Here is a 13,585-nt window from a genome sequence, read left to right on the forward strand (position 1 = left end):
ATGAGGGTATGTAAGGTGGATTAAAGGTGTGACACTGGGATTAAGAGTGTGGAAAATGGAAACCCCACCCTGGGAATGGGTGGCTCCAATCAATAGGCACTGCAGCCTGGATGGAAAATAAAAGGAGAGAGGGAAGGCAGACTCACTGCTGCTTGCTGCCTCCCACCTGCTCAACCATGAACTGTTTCTCCCCTGCAATGGTCCACTGCCATACCACTCTGCCTTGAAGCCAGCTGACTACTGGACAAAACCTGAACAAACTGTGAGCTGAAATAAACCTTTCCTCTTTTAACTTTGGGTGTCAGGTACTTTGTGTTAAGGACAAGAAAGGTAACTAAGACATGTACTATTTCACTTCCTTTTTTTTGAAGGCATGAGACATTATTACCTTGAGTATAATTTGTCAAGTTTGAATCACAGATGATAAAGGTATTGAATTCTAAAAGCCAGAATCCATACCTCAGGCAGACTCTTACCCCTTCTTATGCTTTCTATTCAAATCACAGACCCCAGAGGACTTTGTCCCTTCTTCTTAGTTACAAGAAACAAGGTCAGATGACTTGGATCTCCTGCCCAGAGTCACATAGTGAGTTGGTGCCAGTGTCAAAATTGAACTCTCTTTCTTCTGATGTTACTTTTCTTTGCCATGTTGCCCTGTCTCACCTGCAGGCTTCCCAATCCCAGGTTTAGTCACCTGGTCACTTTTCTGTGGCCATCTCTCCTTACATCTTAGAACTTTTAGTGATATTCCTGTGGAGCATAACATTAGGTTCTACAAACAAATCCCTTGCTTTTCTACTATAATTTTTTTGCTTTAGCATAATAGTAGCTGGCTGTGCATTTCAGTACCTTTGACTGAGGGATACAGGAAATAATCTTTGTGTTCACTCACTTGGTATGATGAAAGGTAAGGTGTATGCATGTGTGGAAAGGTGTCAAACTGGGATTTTACCCTAATGGATATTCTTTTTAACAGGTTTTGCATATGTTTACCTGAGCATCACAGAGGGTATAATGCACCCACACCACTCTAGGATTTAAAAAAAATTTTTTTCTTCTAATTTTTCTGGCAGAAGTAGCCCAATTCATTACAACGACACATGTAAAACTGATTTCCAGGTTTTGAAGGAGGTTAAAAATGAATCACCAGATTACTCATGCATGGATGATGAAGACGCTCCATTATGGTGAAATACATGTTTTCATAAGAGAAGAATGGTATGGGTGTATAATGATGAGGATAATGATGACTTTGAAATTGGCCATGTGAGCCAAAGTTCCTGTGACAGTGAAATGGAGCAAGAGTTGACTGTTACAGACATAGGTGATGCAGACCTCCTTGATTTAGATGATGAAGAAACAAAAAACTGCTGATGTCAACATTGCACAGTGATGGAAATATTGACAGGAAAACCTCACCAAAATGGAAGTTGGAAATGGAAACGTTTTACAACAAAAACAAAAGTGAAGTAAGATGATGTTGATGAGTTATGAAGCAACTATGATGTTACTCAAAACACAAAGCACTGGACAAAAGTTGTGTGTTACTCAATCCTAAACAAATGTGGCATAAATAGTTTGATAGTCTAAAAAGAAAATAACAAGTGAAAAATACCACAGATAAATTTTCTTAGAGAAATGAGATTTAAACTCATATGAGATCATTTATAGCAGAGGAAAAAATACTTCTGCTTAGGAAACTAAGGGAAAAAATTGTTCAGCACACTGGTGAGCTGACAAGTGAACAGGCAGGCACAGCACATCAAAGACCTACGATAACAATAAGAACACGAAAAAGAAGTCAAGTGTGTCTGATAAGAAACAGACCCACTGAGGGAGGAACTGGAGAAACAACTGCTTTCAAAATAGCATCCAAAAATTAAATACCTAGGAATCAACCCAACAAAAGAAATCAAAGACCTCTACCCTGAAAACCTTAGCAATCTGAAAAACTAATATTGAAGAGGTTATCAGAAAGTGGAAAGATATTTCTTGCTCCTTGGTAGGAAGAACCAATATAGTGACAGTGGCCATACTTCTAAAACTGCTGTATAGATTCAGTGAAATTCCAACAGCATACTTCACAGACCTTGAGAAAACAATTCAAAAATTCATTTGATACAAGTAGAGACTTAGAATAGCAAATGCAATTCTAGGCAACAAAGACAAGGTAAGGGGTATCACAATCCCCAACTTGAAACTATACTACAAAGCTACTATGATAAAACAGCATGGTACTGGTAAAGAAACAAACTCAAAGATCAGTGGAATCTATTAGAAGATGCAGAAACAACTCCAGACATGCTCAGTCACCTCACCTTTTACAAAGGAACCAAACACACTCGCTTCAGGAAAGATAGCCTCTTTAATAAACTGTGCTGGAAAAATTTGGTCTCAACTTGCCAAAGGTCAAAACTAGACCAATATCTCTCACCATGCACTAAATTAAATTGAAATGGATCAAAGATCTAATTATTAAAACAGAAACACTAAACTGGCAGAAAAGAGGTAGGTAGAACACTTGAAGACATTGGTGTCGGAGAAGATTTCATGAACAAAACCTCAGTTGCATGTGAACTACCACATTAAATCAACAAGTGTGATCTCTTGTATTAAAAAGCTTCTGCTCAGGAAGAGAAACCACCAATACAGTGACGAGACAACCCACAATGTGGGAAAAAACTTTTATCAGCTGTTCCTCACACAAAGGTCTACTATCTACAATATATAAAGAGCTTAAAAACAAAATCAGACCTCCAAAATTTAAAGGCCCAGTCCAAAAATGGGTACCTGAAGTGAACAGACATTTCTTAGACAAAGAAGTAGAAATAGCAAATAAACATATGAAAAAAGTGTTCAACATCACTGGTCATTTGAGCAATGCAAATAAAACAACTGTGAGATTTCACCTAACTCCAGAAAGAATGGCTGCTGTCAGGAAATCAGTAACAAATGTTGGCTGGGATGTGGGATAGGGGAACCCTTCTCCACTGTTGGTGGGAGTGTAGACTGGTGCTACCACTGTGGAAATCAATATGGAGATACCTCAAAGAGCTGAGACTAGAGGTTCCATTTGACCCAGCTATTCCCCTGCTGGGTATTCCCCCCACCAAAAAAAATTAAAAGAATCACACCACAGCCATGTGTACTCATGTTTACAGAGGCACAGTTTGTAGTAACTAAAACTTTTCAGCAGCCCAGTTGCCCATCAACTGGAGATGAAAGAACCTGTGGTTTATTTTTTTTATAAATGGAATAGTACTCATCCATAAATAATGAGAATTTAGAGGCATTTATAGCCAGATGGATGTACATTGAGGCCATACTCTAATTAATAGGACACAAATGCATAAATATTGAATAGTTTCTCTGATGTGAGAAACTAAAGGTGTAAATAAGGATCAAAATGTATAACAGATAATGTGAAATAGGAAGAAAAGATCCAAAGGGGAGGGGGATGGGGAAGAGGTTAGGGAAAGGAAAGAAGGGGAAGGAATAAATAGGATAAAAAAAGTAAATGGAAATAAAGTCTTTGTAAATAAGGAGGGGTGGAAGGGTTGAAGGGGTGGCAGGGGAATGCAGAAAAAAATAAGAACCAAGATAAAAACATAAAAGAAAGGATAGGAAAATAAAATATACACACTATCCGTGTAAGCAATACTTTTGCATGGAGTATGCAGTCTTTATGTGTGATTGCCTTCAGTGTTACAATTAAATCAAAGATCATTTTTGTCGTGGAGCTCTATTGGTATGTTTATTGTAGTTCACATAGGTTTTTATTTCTGATGTTATCTTTTAGGTTTCATAACCAAGTGAACAGGTGATGTGAAAATGTTGATGTCTACTCTAAGTGCTCATCATTATTTGATATTTTGTTTTATTGATATTTCCCTGCTAATTGCATGTTGTACAGTTAGAGGCTCCTGACAAAACAGGAAGAAGAGAGATAACAACAATGGGCTGCCACCTAGGAAAGGAAAGCTAAGCACACGTCCAGTCAGAGTAAGTGAGATGCGTGCATGGAACATGCAGTTGCCATGTGTGAAGACGGCCTTGAGTGTGGCAGTTGAGGCAAAGATTGTTTTTGCTATAGAGTTCTGTTTGTATTTTCAGCATAGTTCACATAGTTCTTATTTCTGATGTTATGTTTTAGGTTTTGTAAGCAAGAGCAGAGCTGATATGAAAATCTTGGTGTTTGTTCTAAATGTGCAATACATATTAATAGTTTAACACTTTCTTTTATTGATGTTTTATGTTTTATGTCACTACACACTGTATAATACAATAAGAACCTCTTGATAAAACAGCAAGACCTGCAGGATGTCAAGTGCGTCTTACAAAAAGGCCAGGACAACAAAATACACATGCTGCCAGTGTCACTGGTGCATGTGTGTGCAACACGCTGCTGTCATGTGTGAAGGCTGCCTTAAGTGTCATAATGGAAGTAAAAGTTATTTATTTTTGTAGAGTGCTATTGGTATTTTCATTGTAGTTCATATAGGAATTTATTTCTGTTGTTCTTTTTCAGCCTTTGTAGTCCAATGAACAGTCCATGTTGAAAATTTTGATGCTTTTTTATAAATTCAATAAATATTAAAAATCCAATGCTTCATTTTTCTGATAATTTTTCTCCAGTCAAGTACACATTGTTTGATATGATAAAATGCATAAAATTTAAAATTGATAATGCATCAATAGAAATATTCTAAAGCATGAACATGGGCGTAACTCATCCATGTTTATAAACCTTTATGATAAAATTAAATGTTATGTTTCATGGGTTTAAGCTAACTGGGACACTGGTAGTGAGGGTCCCCCAGCCTGTGAGAATCCCTTCACAGTGCCTTGTGAACCTTAACTTGCCTCCCTTTTATTTTCATCACTGTGTGTCTATGTGGGCTGCTAGCGTCTGCACACAGGGAGTTCTCAGACACCAAGAATCCCCACAGAGCCATTCTGTTCTATGCCTTGCTTTGTGTGGCTTGCTTGTTTGTTTGTTTGCAGCACTACGGTCTGAAGCCAGGGTGATCATATTGAAGTACACCTGCAGCCATATTTATTTAAAGGAGTTCTTGCTAAGCTACCCAGGCTGGGATTGAAGTTGAGATCCACCTGCCTCAACCTTCCAGAATGCTGGAATTTCAGGTGTGCGCTACCACTGCTTTTGGTGAACCTTTTAATTCCTGGGTAGCTTTATAATACATCTAGAAATGCTCACAGACACATGCACCCAAGCAGTGCATGTTCACACGTATGTCACACACACACACACACACACACACACACACACACACAGCTCACAAGCTATGTCATCTATCCTGCATCATTGCTCTGAGTGATTTACCGAAAAAGGCAAAAAGAAAATTCTGTGGGGGCTGTGTCTACTCTGCAGCCTGCTTAGAAGGCACAATTCCCTGAGATCTTCAAATTGTCTGGTGTCTGCAGACTTTGAAACGTCTCATAGATATTATGAAACCAGCTCTGATTGTATCACGATTGCTGACATTTCCTGTCTATTAGCCTTGGGAGGGCAGAAAAAGGAAAGGAAGAAAGGAGAATGTCTTGGCCTGTGCAGTTAAGCAGCCGAGGCCAGGCTGTGGACTGTGGTAATGCTCCAGTAAACTCTTTCTGAGCCCAAGATTTTTCTAGGCCACAGACTTCTCATTTCCTTCTTGCACACCCTGCTTTCTGGGTCCTTTTCCACCTGACCTCTTTGACTGACAAACTGGAACAGTACCTGGGAACAAAAGGCGGTTATATAAAATCTAAGGCAGCATATTAATATTTCATTAGCAATTCTTTTCTCTCCAAGGCTGACAGTTCTGTCAAGGCAGAAGCAAAGCTGATTTTAATTATTTTTTCAACCTGCATCCCGATGCTTGCTGCCTTTTCCTGCTGTAAAATCAGTCAGAATGTTTTCTTTCATTATTACCATAAGTGTTCAGCAGTCTCTAATTACTCTAAAGAATTTCTTATCTTTTATTTCTAAAGCTGAGATTTTCAAGAGAGGGAGAGAGAGAGCGAGAGAGAGAGAGAGAGAGAGAGAGAGAGAGAGAGCCATAATTAACCGTGCAGCTGTCGGTAGTCTGTGCCCAAGTCTGGAGCTGCAGTGGTCCCCTCCTGTCAGCAGCGTGGCTGTCGGGGAGACTGGATACAATCAGGGTAGGACTTTCCTCAATGCACACAGCTTGTTCCCATTGGGAATGCTCTTCCGAATCTATCTTTTTAAATACAGAGATGGTTAAAGAGCAGATTGGAGAAGGCGGAGCATAGCCCAGGCTGCAGAGAGAGAGAGAGAGAGAGAGAGAGAGAGAGAGAGTTGTCCCATGTTGTGGGAGCTCATGTGCCCCTTGGCAGGGCTCCCAGCATCCCAGCCTACAATCCAGGGACCAGCAAATGGACTACAGCACTAGGCAGAAATGGGTCTCCTTGCCTTTGAGGGGGCTCAGCACAGGACAGAAGAGGGAACCCTCCAGATAAGGGCTGCGGACACAATCCAAGCATCCTGGAGCGCCACAGCTCTGTGGTTGGACAGCAAAAGCTCCTTTCTGGGGACTCCATTAGCTTCCAGGTTCGGATCACTTACAGGAAGAGGAAAGTGCAAATCATGATTTTTCATAATAATTGGTCTTTTCTATATTTCCCCTGAATTGATTTGGCCTCTGGTTTTCTCTGAGTTTTACTGTGTTGATGCATCTCAAGCTGATTATTCCCTGGAAATAAGGAAATAAACTGAAGTGAAGACAGGCTACACAACATATATCCAATAGAGATATCACTCAGAGCCAGGATCTAGGGAATGTTAGGTTCCCTGTTCTTTTCGGATGGCACAGTCCCAGCCAGGCAGCAGGGCTCTATAAATACAAGAGACCAGGGCAATTCTGAGAGAAGCTCTGCATTCATTTCAGACAAGCTGTGTTACAAAATAGCTCAAGACCCATAGCCCTCACCCAGCGTAGATAGGAACCTCACTGCCCTCATGAGTCTGGGGTCATTCAACCCTTCAGTGGTTCCTGGGGTGTTTCTGCACCAGATGGTCCCAGCTCTGGGGAACAGTGTGCTGAAGATTTATGGTGCAAAGAGCTGACCAAGCCTCCAGCAGCGAGTCTGTGGGAAAAGAAACAGGCAGAGGAAGCAGACATTACAGCAGCTCAGTTGGGCACTGACCGGGCTCATGGCCTTGGAACTCGAAAGACTCTGACACCCACCTCCCTTCTTGTCCATCAAAAGAGAAAATGTCCCCTGCCTCATCAGTCCCCACGGTGCTCCTGAAAGGGATCCAGGAAAATGCACTGGAGTCTGAGGAAGACCAGTCACAAGAAAGATCACTTTTCAAAAATGCAAAGTGACAAACAGTTACATAAATGCACGTGGGGTCTGAACTTGCACTTGGCAAAGACAAGCTTGCCACTGATAAAGCACTTGCCTACTCTCTGAACAAAGGAGAGGACAGTAAGCCCATAATTGACACCATCCATTCCCCAGTCCATTGACTTCTTATTCATGAGGACCCTGTGCCTTTATCATTCCACCAGAAACCATCCTGATTTCATATAATTTTGAATTCAGCATCATACATGCTGAAGTTTCCTAAAGCACACAATTGATGTAAAAAAGGAAATAAAATAAGGCAGGAGTGGGAGACTCCTGCTCCCCTGCTTTTATTTAAAGCACTGCCAGGCCTGATGAACCAGTAGGCCTTGTGGAAAGCCAAGCTCAGGTTGGCCATCTGAAAAATAATGTAGATAATTTCCCAATCTACTGCTCCTGCAGGGATGTGGGAGAATGAAAGGTATGGGTGTCTATTAGGAGCTGTACCCTCTCCTAAAACCACTCCTTGGCTCCCTGGCTATGAGTGAATACCAATGAATGATAACAATAGCCAAACTAATAGGGGTAGCATTCATGGGCACAGTGCTACATGGCTTCCAGAGTTGCTGCGCATGTGTTGTGTTTAACACCCAACAGCTCCATTTTGCAGAGGAAATACTGAGATGGAGTGGGGTTCAGTCATTTATTAGCAGCTAAGTCTAGCAAACGACAGCCCACACTGGGTCTATGAGTTCTGCTGCCTACATCGGATATCTCCTCCACCCTACCACCTGTGCACTCATGTCTGACTCAGCCAATCAGAAGTGTTTTCTGCATCATCAGCCTAGCGATATGGATTCTGCTGCAAGACTTTCCTGGGAAAGCCCCTTCCCTGCGATGGGCTGCTCATGTGCGAAGCCCAAGGACATTGAGAATTCCCTGGGACACTTCCGCGTCCAAGTTTGGACACGGCTCCTGAATCGTATAGGGTGTTCACCTGTCAAAAGGTGCATGGAATGCTTTCTGCTAGATCTAGTACATGCTGTTCCTCTAATACAATATTGTTATTAATAACATCATATTTCATGATTAGTATATTCTAAAATGTTGTGCAGTTGAAGCAAGATTCATTTCTGAGAAAAACATAATTCCGGAGCCACATAATTAGACAATAGAAAAGCACAAACTAATTTATAAAAGTTCTACTGAGCCTCTCTCAAGATGACATGATTTTCACTAAAGAAGTTTTATTTTATTAGTATATGTTTGCAGTTCATGCAGTTTAAAAGTATTTGGGGAGTAGTTACATGTACATACCACAGCTCGTTTCTTTTATTTCAAAACCCCCTAATTCCCTAATCCCATTTTTCATTCTTGATGATGGCATTGATCTTATCTCCTCCTGTGGCATACGATGTTCACCTTCACTGAGGTTAGTAGGTTCCTGCACAGCTCATAACTTTATTCTACTCATTTCCACTTCCCACCCCTCATCTCTCAGACCACTTCCCTATATCCTATACTGGGGATAGAGAAGATTCTTGGGATACAAATCTATGCAAGAATTTTCAAAGATCAACAGTATTTTAAAGGAGAATTCCGGCTAAAGTATACTTGAAAAGAAGCTATTCTTGCATTTCCATCCCCAGTAAGATGAATAGGTAGATTGGTGTGAAATGGTTTTCAAAAACACCTCTATGTGAAATACAACTCTAACGTCCTTGAACTTTGTCTTTTTAGATTTTATTCACTATTTATTTGATAAAGGCCTTTTGTCATGAAAGCTCTCTTCCTTGGATTTTCCTGTCATAATTTATTGCATTTCCTGCTCATTTCCTGAGTGAGTGTGGGAGACTGGGCCGTTCTGGATGTGGCACGTGTCAGGTTAGAGTAAATGGGGAGCTGGGCCACTGCAGGAGTACGGCGGGAGCTCAGAAATATTTCTGCCTCAGAGGAAGTAGCCAGAGGTCCTTTCCATTTCCATCCAGGAGCTGAGGACTGGTTCCAAAGTGGCAAACTACACTTTCGATGCCAAGGACTACCGACAGGAATTTTCTGAACAGCAATCTTCGATCTTTACAGCTGTTATCTGGTCCCCAAGGAAAAGGTTATATTGAAGTTCAGCTCAATTCAGTGCACGCTGTGTGTTATGGATGACAAGATCCATGGCAGAAACAAGAATACCAAGATAGTGGAGATCTCTTATCTCCTGTTTCCAATCCAGCAAGGAAGCAGAAGCATGCTCCCCACACCCTGGAAGAGTGTGGCAGTCTCTTTGCCCTTAAATGCCTGAATACCACAAGCTCCTAGAAACCAGGACCTTGTCTTAATTCTGATGACCATTTATGCCATGCCATGTCTGCTCATTCTAACATTCTGTGACAACAAAACCAGTTAATTGCTACTGCTTGAATTAATGCCAGAGACACTAAAATGGCACTATTTAGAGTTGTGAACAATTTAGAAGGATTTCATGGAAAATTCTTTAGGGCCAATAGGCTTTGAGCTGAGCTTTACCTACAGTAGAGATCACAGTAGGCTAAGCTATGTTCAAGTAGACTATCAAAACTCATACAAAGCTTCCATGTTTTCCTGACAGGAGTTTTTAGGAATCATTAAGCTTTTGTGCTGTCTTTTCCTTATCTGAAGAAATTTAAATGTGTCTACTCTAGAAGAAACCACACCTTACGTATTCCAAGCTGTCAAGAACACTTCCCTAGCTCAGAAAGGCAAATCCCTTCTAGCTCGGTGACTGTCACCAGGTGAAGGGAAAGGCTAAGCATGGCAGTGGATTTGTTAGTTGGGGCAGCTTGGCTTTGATGCCTCAGAGAGGAAAGATGTCAGTGACTCATGAAGTGTAGTACCTGGGATGGAAATCCAGCTGCCGGCACTTAAAGTCTGAACAGGAACACATGCCTGAAACAAATATAATAACACAAATTTAAACTGGCATGAGCCCTTTCAGCACCAAATCTCCCACTGCTTGAATACTCTTCAGCTTGGAAAGACAGAAACAGAAGTAGAAAAAGCGATCTGAGAATTGAGAGGCAGTGCAAGCCAAGAATTCAGAGAGCTGTGTTGCCTTTAGGCTCAGAGTGATTTTCAGTGTCTTTCTTCTGCGCATGTCTCAAGATACGTATGAGAGGTCTAGATAGGCATGAGAGATCTGTACCTGCATCCCCAAATTGCTGTCCCTCCCCCTACTGCCACCGCCACCATTTCCTGGTCTGTTTAGAGATGCCACAGATGTGGATGGGTCCCAGGAATTCCCATTCTTACCAAGCCTTGATTTCTTCCCCCCACAGATCCTCTTCTTTCTCTCTCATGGGGCTGAATTCTTGGAAAGTTCTGTACTCTCGGGGGAAGTCCCCTCACCACACAGGAAGTGGGCCCTGCAAACCGCAGTACTTCTCGTGAACCTGGGTATGAGGGCAGCAAGCAGCACTGAGGGGCTTCCTGTGAGATGTCCATGTTCACCTGGGTGGTGAGGCCTCAGCTGGACACAGCTGCTGGGCTTTTCACACTTGGTCAGCACTCAGAACAGGTCTCAGGAAGGTGGGGGAGCGTGGGTTAGAAGCCCCTGTTGTGCCGCACAGGCAAAGCCATGACTGAGAAGGCCTGTAAAGCAGAGTTTAACTCACCTGAGGCCGTGAGGAGCTACTGATGGGAGGAGCTGAACCTGATCTTCCCATTACCAAGGTGTGGCTGCTGATATGTAGGTAGACATCTACCCAACAAACCAATAAAGGAACAATTTTTATTTGTGCAGTAAAAAAACTGTAAAGAGCTGGACAGTGAGCTGTTGGATCAGGCCAGCTACACAGTCCATCTCATCTCCTCAGCTGCAGCCAAAATCAGTCAAGGTAGTGCACTCACAGCTGAAGCTGGTTTCACCTCATAAATCTCTGTTTTATTAATTACAGAAGCACACTGGAGCCACGGCTTGACTTGGCTATGGGGTGAACGTTGCCGGTGCTGAATTTATAGTACTAATATCCTAAGCTTTTATGGGCTGTGGTGGCCTGGTTAGTGAACATTTCGCATTTCCTGATTTTTGCATCTGTCCCCTCCCCCTGCTTTTTGAAGAAAGAATTGGCTCAATGGATGTGTTAGTGGTGTCTGTCACGATTGTAGTTAATGCATTCCTACTTGGAATTCTGCTTTCTTTCCTCGGTATCTTGGATGATGTGAATGTCTTCCTGAGCAGATTTAGTTTATAGGGAACTAGCATGAGCCGCTTTTTAAAAAATTCTTTTTATCTTAATGTAATGCAAGTATTAATAAATAAAACAGAAAAAAGACTCTTCTATGAAAAATAAAGCAAATTTCACAACGAAATAACTATACTCCCTTCCATCATGATTATTTCCTTCCCCTAAACTCCCTCTGCTTCTGTCCTTCCTTAAAACAATTTTTCAAATTTCCAGGTTTCTGCCTTCAACCTTCAGTGCCCCTCTGTTCCTCAGGATGAGCCCCTGGCCCCCAGCCTCGGGCACATGCAGCACTGCTCTCTCCCCACATCTGTCTGGGCCCTGATGTCACGTCCCTGGGCTTATTCCCAGCCAAGGCCCAGGTGCTGCCACACGCCAAGTCACCCTGTCATGTTCTCTGCCTAGGCCACTTTCCTGGTCTCCTTTCCCAGGAAATTTCTTGCTCTCTCCTTAAAACATGTCTCACAAAACTAAATAGTTCAGGTGCTTTTGTGGTTGTTGCTAAAAGACTTCTGTACACAAAGAAACGTCTCGAAGTATGTACGGGGAATAAAATTGGGTGAAAATTTCAAAAGCGTTTCTATTATTTATGTGCATTTTCTGTCATATCTATGTGCTTATGTGATGTACAAGGGGTGAGTGGAAAATACAGTTAATGCTTAAATCTAAAAACAAATCATTACAGTAAAAGACCCATTGCCATGAATCCTTCCCTACTCATTCAGCACATTTATCTCACTGTTGTGGCCACTTTCTGTAGCAGCTCTGGAGTCCTCCTTCCTGAGTGTCTTGACAAGGTGTGATACAGTGAATGCTGCCACTGGGTGCCACCCAACAGAAAGGCAGCTCATGCACTGTTCTCACACACTTTAGTCACTGGCTCTGACACTGAGCGGATTCCGGCTCTTTCCCAAGTCAAAACGATCAGGAAAGGGGAACACTGTGAATCAGCTCAGGACACTGAGGCAGCCGGGACAGGGCAGCTAACAACCTTCAGGAAAGAAGACTCCAGAGCTGCTGCAGGAAGCAGCAAGAATGGTGGGATGAGTGTGTTCAGAGTGATGGGGAAAGGGACGAAAAACAATGTGTTTTTATTGTAATCAACTTTTGAAAATTAAAACATTTAACATATTTTTATCACACTCTTAGTTTATATGTTTTTGTGGTTGTTGCTAACAGCACATACCTAATCAGTGTAGAGATTCCTCAAAATACTAAGACTGGAGGCTCCATTTGACCCAGCTATCCCCCTTCTTGTTATCTTCCTGAAACAATTAAAAACAACATAGCACAGCAATATATGTGCACCCATGTTTATGGCAGCACAGTTTGTGATAGCTAAATCTTGGAAACACCCCAAATACCCATCAATTGATGAATAGATAAAGAAGATATGGGGTTTTAAAAAAAAATGTAATGGAGTATTACTCCACCATAAAGAAAGATGAGCTTTGGGGATTTATAGGTAAATGGATACACCCTGAAACCATACTCGTAAGTGAAATAATTGGTCACACAATTGTAAATATTGCATCGTTTCTGTGGTGTTAGAAACTGAAAATGTAGTTAAGAACCAAAATGCATAATAGATATTTTGAAATAGGAAGTAAATGTTCAAATGGGAAGGAGAACAAAGTAGGAAGGAAGAGAAAGGGGGAAATGAAGATAGAAAGATGAAATGGAAACAAAGCTTTTGTAAATAAGGAGGGGAAGAGGGGTTGAAGGGAGGGGAGGAGAATGGAGAAAACAAGAATCAAGACAAATCATGTACAGGTGCAAATTCCTTATGATGAAAGTGATCGTTATGTAAATCTAAAATGTATCAATGAAATTAATTTTTTGAAAAAGAGAAACCACTGAGCAGGCACACACACACACATATACAACACAGGGTTTTGACTTTATACAAGTGTGGAAACTAGTAAAGCAATCTTTGTGAGGTTGTTGTCTTTGTTTTGGATGCTGGAGATTAAAGACCTCAGGGAAAGGAAGTAGAGGAAGAGAAGGTGAATGTGAAATGAGAGAAAGAAAGAATGAGTTGGAACTCACAAGCAGGAGGTGAA

This window comes from Fukomys damarensis, unplaced genomic scaffold, assembly GCF_012274545.1.
Source record: "Fukomys damarensis isolate Sample0158 unplaced genomic scaffold, DMR_v1.0_HiC HiC_scaffold_25, whole genome shotgun sequence".
In the NCBI taxonomy this organism is placed as follows: domain Eukaryota; kingdom Metazoa; phylum Chordata; class Mammalia; order Rodentia; family Bathyergidae; genus Fukomys; species Fukomys damarensis.